The sequence below is a fragment of the Nannospalax galili genome, unplaced genomic scaffold (genome assembly GCF_000622305.1).
Source record: "Nannospalax galili isolate Female #2095 unplaced genomic scaffold, S.galili_v1.0 scaffold127, whole genome shotgun sequence".
Classification (NCBI taxonomy): domain Eukaryota; kingdom Metazoa; phylum Chordata; class Mammalia; order Rodentia; family Spalacidae; genus Nannospalax; species Nannospalax galili.
The window spans coordinates 5901911-5910747 of NW_008360326.1; positions in this window are offsets into that span (position 1 = coordinate 5901911).

Sequence of the window (8837 nt, forward strand, 5' to 3'; positions counted from 1 at the left end):
GCACCTTAGTTCTGGCCTCGTGAGACCCTAAGCAGAGGACCCAGTTGAGCCCACTGGACTGCTGACACACAGAACTGTGTGAATAAGTAGGTATCGTGTGAAGTTACTGAGTTTAATATAAGTCGCTATGGGCTAGAGAATGAACACTCACTCCCACCTTGAGTCACCTATTCTCATGCATTTGCGAGAATGGAAGCCTATTGCATAGGGGTCTGAGAAATGCAGTTTGTGGGTTCCAGTTCCTCTATAATTCAGCACAGAGGGGAGGAATGAAGGCTAATAGCACATAGGTGAGCCTGTGGTATGGCGTCTGTTAGCATTTGGTGGGATGGATATTAGGAAAACCATACTGAGATTCTGACTTATGATAAGGCAGAATTGGAGTTTTGAACTTGGAGTCTTTGAGATCCCCCATAGCATGAATGAAGGTGATACACTTAGACCATCTTATGAAAGCAACAAGGGCACAGTGGGCTGTCCTGTAGAGAGCACTCCAGACTGGAGGTCAAGCCCCAGATCTGACATGTTCTTATTGTAGGATAACTGTGTGTGTGTGTGTGTGTGTGTGTGTTGGTGGGCATATATGTGTGTGCATAGACATGAGGGGGCCAGAGGACAACCTTGGGCATCACTCTTCAGGGGTTGTCTGGTTTTTCTTTTGAGACATGGTCTCTCAATGGCCTGGAACTCACCAACTAGGCTGTGCTGGTGGCCAGCAAGCTTCACGGATCTGCCTGTCTCTGCCTCCCCATTGCTGGGATTGTAAGCCCACAGCACCACACCCAGTCTTTTTTTAACATGGGTTCTGAGGCTCTAACTCAAATCCTTGTTATCAAATGAGCTTTCCCCAATCCAAGAATAATTTTACATATTTGAATTGTTGTTGATTCTGTTTACATTATTTTAATGATTGATTTGGTAGAGAACTGGTCATAAAATTGTTACTAAGGGAAGTTAAGATTCTCATCTCTCCAGTTTGGGAAAAGTGGTCTCAAAGGAGTCTGGAGGCTTCTAGTACATGCTGGCTTAAGACTGCTTTTCCTTTATAGAACATGTTGTGCTACCCCTGTGCTGGTTACTGTGGGGCAAATTATAACAGTGAATCAGATAATCCTGGCTTCAAGGAGCTTCAAACCTGGCTGAGGAGATGAGATGAACAGACATGATTGAATAATGGTGGGGTGAACAGAGCCATGTCTTGAATTACATCATGGGTTTATCCAACTACTTGATGCTTCTGCCACTGAGATTTTTATGAAGGAGGCCTTGCCTTTGATCTTTGGAGATCACAGAAAGTCACAGACCTCTGAGCAGCAGTGATTCAGAGCTGGGTTTTTACAGTCTTTATATATTTCTTTGACTCTCACTGGGAACTGCTCACTGAAGTTGTGAGCATCTTTGGTGACAGTTTCCCATAGGGTGTAAATGTAGTTTGCCACCCACCTTGAGCACGCTACTTTTTTTTTTTTTGAGGCATTTGAAAGTAAAACAAAGTACTCTGCCATTAATGGAAAGCTAGAATTTTCTGTCTGCTTGTATTTGTGACAGATTGGTTGATGCTGTCAGTGACTGTGTGTGCCTTTTCAAAATGCATCTTTTTAGCTCCTTACTCTTGGGTGGATTAATTCCTCCTCTTTGACAATCTCTTTATGGCACTGACAAAGTGAAGATTCCAGGCTCCCTATACAGCCTGTGCTGCGGGGGTGTTGCCCGCAGCCCTGCCCTCGAAGAACCTATACATCTGCACAGGTGTCTGAAACCTTCCTTATGGCCCTGGCTGTCAGGAGTCACAAGGATACAACCTTCAAGCTTTAAGCTTCTTTGATGTTAGAAGTACCTTTATGCATGGCATGCTCAGTGTTTCTTTTTCTGTCTAGGGAGACTGCTTTTGGAAACTTTCAAAAAGGGGAATAGAACAAATTTTGTTTCATCTGTTATAGGGCTATGGGTTGTCTAGGATACTGTGAAATGTAGCATGAAATTGAGGAGAGCTGCCTGAGACAGAGGTCTGATCTCATCATTGCTTTTTATTTTTTAAATATTTTATTTTAATTTTTAATTTTTTTTATGTGTGTGAGTGTATTGCCTGCATGTGTGTAAGTGCACCCATGCCATACAATGCTGAAGAAGGTCTGAAGAGGGCACCAGATCCCCTGGAACTGGAGTTACAGATGGTTATTAACCACCATGTGGGTGCTGGGAATCGAATGCGGGTCCTCTCTAGCCCCATTATTACTTTTTTAAAACTGTAAAAATTTATTTTTGCATGCGTGGTATATGTGTGCTTAGTGTATGTGCATATGTGTGAGGCGTGTGCTCCTGTGTAAGTAGAGGGCAGAGGAAAATGTTTGGTGTCTTTTCTTATCATTCTCTGCCTATTCCTTTGAGTCAGGGTCTCTCATTGGACTTGGAACTTGTCACTTGGGGCTAGGCTGGCTGTCCAGCAAGCTCCAGTGATCCTCCTGTTTTGCAACCCACAGCACTGGCGTCACAAATGTGCCTGTGGCCATGATGGTTTTATGTGGATGCTCAGGATCTGAACTCAGGTCTTCATACTTCTGCAGCAAGTACTCTTACCTACTGAGCCCTCTGGCTCTGATCTCGATAATTTTTTGGACATGTTTCTTCACTCCTCTGAGACTCAATTTTCTTATATGTGAAATGGGAAGAAATACAATGCAATGGAATTGTTGTGAAGATTAAGTTAAATAATGTACATTAAGTGATTAATCTGGTGTGTGATTTTATTTATTTTTGGTCTTTTTGAGACAGGGTTTCCCTGTAATCCCAGCTGGCCTAGAACTCGCTATGTAGACCAGGCTGGCCTTGAACTCACAGAGATCTGCTCTGTCTCCCAAGTGCCCAGCTTTGGTGTGTGGTTTCTAATAAGGGCTTGATACAAGCTATCATCATCATCATCATCATCATCATCATCATCATCATGACAATCACTATGCCCATCATTGCCATTGCTACCATCACCAAGGCCATTGGTATCATCACCATAACCACAATTGTTCATTTATTCATGTTTTGGGGGGACAAAGTCTAGGCTGGGTTTGAACTCCTGGAGTCAAACAATCCTCCTGCCTCAGCTTCCTGAATAGATGGGACCATAGGTGCATGCCTCTGTGCCAGGCCACCACCACCACCACCACCATTATTACTGTTGCTATCAACATCCCTGTCAATATCACTGTTGCCATCACCATCATCAGCGTTATCTTGCCCTAGTTCACAGGGGAGCCCTGCCTCATCTTTGAATGCCTTTCTCATTATGCTGTGTAACTCTGGAAGGGTCTTTCTCCTAATTTTTATTTTCAGGAAATATTCCCCCCCTTTGTCCTTTAATATGGAGCCTTCATTCCCCTACTATAAACAACAAATAGAAATGTGTTTTGCAAAGTGAAGAGCATTATATCAATGGAAGAAGTCATTTTTTATTGCTATGTGGAAGGTCAACTTGTAGATAATCACAAATAATTTCCAATATTAGGTTTTCTTACAGGCAGCCAAAGGATGACTTTACCCCGTCTGCTTTCCAGCCCCTGCACTGAACAATGTCAAAGAATGCCAGCCGCCACAATAAAACCCACCCCTGTGTCCCCGCCCCTTCTGTCTGGCGAGAGGAGGTGAAATCACAGTGTGTCAAAGTAGGCTGTAAACATTTGAGCTGCTTTCCCTCAACTTTTTTGAAAGCTTCTTTGAGATGACAGGGGGACAAAGGGTTGCAGTGTAAATTACCATGCAAATTGCCACAGCGGTTGAACTTAAGACACCTTTGCCTATGGCAGCTCAAAGAACTTGAGCTTCTGTGACTCCCACTCAAGAGGAGATGAAGAGACTTCCATAGCGGAGCCAGTGCACCCCCTAAACAGCCTTCTGTGCTTGACTCCAGTGTGCTCCTGTACATAAATGAACAGCAGGGAGAAAATGACAACCCAGGTAGAATGTGCCTTGTTAGGTGTTCTCTTTAAATACTAGCAAGTGTCAGCGTGCGACACAGTGTGTCTTGGAGGCACCATGCCGGCCATCTCTCGGTAGGGAATATACATGCTGTGTTTTCCAATCCTTTTTCCCATCTGTCTCATCTCCCTGTCTCATTTAGTGGGTTAGTGAGGCAGCAGAAGGCTCACATGGGAGGCTTTCTTCATCTCTGAGGCTGGTCACTTGGTATGCTAGTCCCTTCCTCAAGTCTGTGACTGAGAGGCATGACTCTGAAGTGTCTCCTTGTAGCTAGATATCTCTGATGTTTGTTGCTTGACTTGTCTCTGTCCCATGGCTCTATCTAGGGTGAAGGTGCCTGTTCACATCCACAGGTGGTGGCTATGGTTTCTGACCAGAGCGGATGGTCCCTGATTGTTGACTCGTTCTGTAGGAGGCGGTCCATGGAGGCACAGCCTCCCGCTAAGGCAAAGAGAAGACCTTAGAAACTGGTTTGAGAGATTTGTTTGGATCTAGGAAGAGCAAGTAAGGCTTAGTCTTGCTACTCCTTCCACACCTAATGTAATGTCCACCGTGGCCTGATGGGACTTAATGTTTGGAGGCAGTGTGTGTATTCTGTTAAAATCTGCAATATGTTTACTGACCTTTATGGGCTAGGCACTTTATATCACTTAATACTGACTACAAAGCTTTAATGTTCTTCCTTCTCAATCTTTAATCTGTTTTCATTTATCTATCTTGATTGCTTTTGGAAAAAGAAATTGATTGATATGATTATTGATGCTAGAAAGTCTGAAATCTGCCTGGCATGCCAGGGGCTGGAGGTCTAGGGAACAGTTGATGCTTCAGGTTTGTGGGAAGGCTGCATTGAACCAGAATTCCTTCTTTCCTGGTGCTTGATGTTTTTTTATTCTAAAAAATCTTCAACTGATAGGGCTGGGCACATGGCTCAGTGAGAAAGCACTTGATGTATAAGTGTGAAGACTGGAGTTCAGATCCTGAGCACACATGTGAATGCAAAGTGCGTGTGGCAGTCAGCTGCAGTCCCTGTGGTTGGGAGGCAGAGGTAGGAGACCCTCAGAGAAAGCTGGTTAGGAAGACTAGTTGAATTGGTAAGCTCTGGGTTCAAGTGAGGGAATTTGCCTCAATATAAGGTGGAGAGCAGTCCAGAAAGACACCTGGCCAACCTCTAGCCTTTATATATATGCATTCACACACCTGCACATACCATGTGTTCCTACACATGCAAACATGATGTTCTAGTTTGTTTCTCCATTGCTGTGACAACATATATGCATTCACACACCTGCACATACCATGTGTTCCTCCTACACATGCAAACATGATGTTCTAGTTTGTTTCTCCATTGCTGTGACAAAATACTCCCTCGACTACCAACTTGGGGAGGAAAAGGTTTATTCAGCTTTTATCTCCTGGGATGCCCAGGTAGAAACTTCAGGGTGGGAACCTGGAGGCAGGAGCTGGAACACAGGCCATGGAGGATTGCTGTTTACTGACTTGCTCTCCTGGTCTCTGCTCAGCCTGCTTTTTTTTTTTTTTAACTTTTAAAAGAAACTTTATTGAGAATTTCATGCATGCATATAAGGTGTTCCGATCAAATTCACGCCCACTGTCTCCCCTCCAACACCTCTCATATTTCCCCATCACTTTTTTTCTGACAACTTCATGTATTCTCTTTCTTTCCTTCCTTCCTTCCTTCCTTCCTTCCTTCCTTCCTTCCTTCCTTCCTCCCTCCCTTCCTTCCTTCCTTCCTTCCTTCCCTCCCTTCTCCCTCTCTCCCTCCTTTCCCTTTCCCCTTTCTTTCTTTCTTTCTTTCTTTCTTTCTTTCTTTCTTTCTTTCTTTCTTTCTTTCTTTCTTTCTTTCTTTCTTAAATGGAGCTTTTTGCTACTCTAACATTAACCCTCTGAAGAGGTAGCCCTAACATTTTTTAGGGATTAGATTAAGAGCTCCCAAATACTTCTGTCATTTTTGGTCTTTGGAACAGAGTATGTTGTTAACAGTCCCAAGGACATTTTGACTTTTAGCCAAGAAACTGGCTACTTTTCTTTGGGGTCTTTTTTAGCCTAACTGCCTAGCGAATTCCTACCTCCTATTCTTATCACATCATCCTCTGAAGAGGTTACCCAAATTGCTAATAGGGAATCAGGATGCAGACCTCTCTGGTTTCTTCCATGCTGAACAGGGATGCAGGGTGAAGCAATTGGAGTGCCCCTTCAGTGGGTCTATCTAAAAGACTCCCAAATGCGTAACTCTTATCTATAGGGAGAAAAAAAAGTCCTTGACTGGTGAATAGGGGATGTGAAGGAGAAGTAAAGGCAAGAGTAGCTAGCATTACAAGTTCTAGATGGAGAACCAGAAAAAAGTCAGAACAGGGCAAATTTCAAATGTTCATATCAGTCCATTGGGATTTTTTGATGAGAGCTTCCAAAAGCATCCCTCTATTGGGTTCCTCCTCGTTTTCCTTTTGTCTGCCAAGGCTGGAGAGTGATGGATTCAGGATTTGCTTTCAGGCACTTTGATAGCTGTTGGAGTGACTAGAATCAGTGTCAGTTCCCTCTCAAAGGCTTCTAGATAGGAGCAGGTGGACACTATAGTATTGTAGACCAAGATTTGAAGTCTTACATCTGAGCAGCACTTTCTGATTAGGAACAAAATCATCATCAATGAGAAATAATTGTCTAAATAATGGTTTTTTTTTTTTTTGTCTTTTTGAAGCAGGGTCTCCCTGTAACCCCAGCTGTCCTGGAACTCACTATGTAGACCAGGCTGGCCTTGAACTCACAGAGATCCGCCTGCCTCTGCCTCCCAAGTGCTGGGACCACAGGTGTGAGCCACCACACCTGGCTTTAAATGACTTTTTATATGGACTTAAGCCTAATGTCTAGGAAGTGTAATCCCTTGAACTATACTGATGACTTTGCTCTTTGGTTATTCTTTCCTTTTGGGTGTTTAAGACCATACAGTTGGCCCAAATAAATCTATGTTTACACTTAAGGTCATTTGAAGATCTGTTCCTCAGGGGTCACATGGGCTTGGAAGGAACTCCTGGCTCCTTTCTTTTACCAGTTCCATCTATGTGAAGATAAGTCAAAGGTCCTGCTCAACCATGGCTGGCTTCACTTGGAAGCATGAATGAGATGTTCCCTCCTCTTTATGGATGGGACACTGGTTCAAGTCCATCTCGTGGGGTCTCCATGTCCTCCTCGAACAAGAAGACAGGTGACTCACCACAGTTATAGGACATTTTGAGAGATGTTCCATAGTCCCCTGGAACTTACTTAACCTTGGAGGGGAGGGCAAGGGGCAAAAATGGTCCTTTAAGTACCTCTGACCAGATTAGTATAGGCCTCAAAGTGTAGCTGTTAAACATTTAATAAGGTTAGTTCCACAGGTCTGGTACTTTTAATTACCATGTGCTATGTAGAAAAAGCTTGGGTAAAAAACCCAAATATTCTCAGATAAACTTTGACTAGATATATATTTTGTTTCTTAAACTAGTTGACTAAACTATGGCTTTAAAAAATTTTAAGATTATGTGTATATTTTTATTTTTGTCTCATTTTTTATGCATCATAACAAACCTATAGACCTTCATCAATTGCTTAGGGTTTCTCATTTTTTCTGTCTACTTTGGAAAATATCTCCATTCTCACATCCTTTTGATATCTTTTACATTCTCATTTTCTTTTTTTTAAAAAATAATTATGAGACATAAAGCATTAACAAATAAATTTTCCATCTGTTGTGAGACTTCTTTTCCAGGGGATGCTAAACAATGCTTATTCCCTTTTAAGGTTCTAGTGTCAAGCCAATGTTTGTTTAAAGTTTTACTGGGAAACCAATGAATTTATTGAGCTTACTTACCAAGATAACTGAGAAGATAACTGAGGTGTTGCTGAGGTGTATGTATGACCTGAGGGTATGCACACTGGAAAGCCTTTACCCAGCATGGGTCATGTCTTCTCTTCCCGGCCTTCCCCAGATTGTATACTTTAGTCCTCAGAAAATCCAGGAGGCCATGCGTGGTTAGGGCCAAATTACATACAGTTGGGAAGAGTGGCTGGATACTCTGGTGAGGGTCCAATGACCCTCCTTGGCCCTCCTTTAATGAATGAGCACAACCATCAACAAGTCCAGTTGTGACGATGTTTAGTGATGAGGCACAGCTGAAGTTGTGATGATGCTAGTTATTTCATTCAATAGCATCATCTTATTAAAAGGCATTTAAAAGGATTTGGTGCTAGGATCCACATATGAGGGAGAACATAGGTCATTTGTTTTTCTGAGTCTGGGTTACTTCACTTAGTATAACAGTTTCTAGATCTATCCATTTACCTGCAAATTTCATTTGTGTAAATATACCACATTTTTATTAACATTCGTCAGTTGAGGGGCACTTAGGTTGCTTCCATCTCTTAGTTATTGTGAAAAGAGCAGAAACAAACATAGTTGTACAAGTGTCTCATAGGATGAGTGAGTTTTTTTGAGATGGGTATGACAATTTTGTGATGATGTGAACCTTTCTCACAAAAACTATGCTGCATTTCTTTAGGCCAGTCAAGGAAGAAATGGTTAAATTTATTCCATTACTGTTGAGATTAATTTTACAGTCAGTTGAGTGCTGTTCTGGATGACCCCAAACTCGGGACAGGTTTTTGCGATAGAAGATGGCTAACACAGTACAAGGTGATACCTTAGAGTGGTTTTAATTTGCACTTCTTTAATTATTAACGATGTTGAACACTTTTTGAGATGTTTCTTAGCCATCTTTATGTTTCTTTGGGTTTTGTTTTTTGTTTTTTGTTTTGTTTTGTTTTGTTTTTGAGACAGGGTCTCCCTGTAGCCCCAGCTGTCCTGGAACTCACTCTGT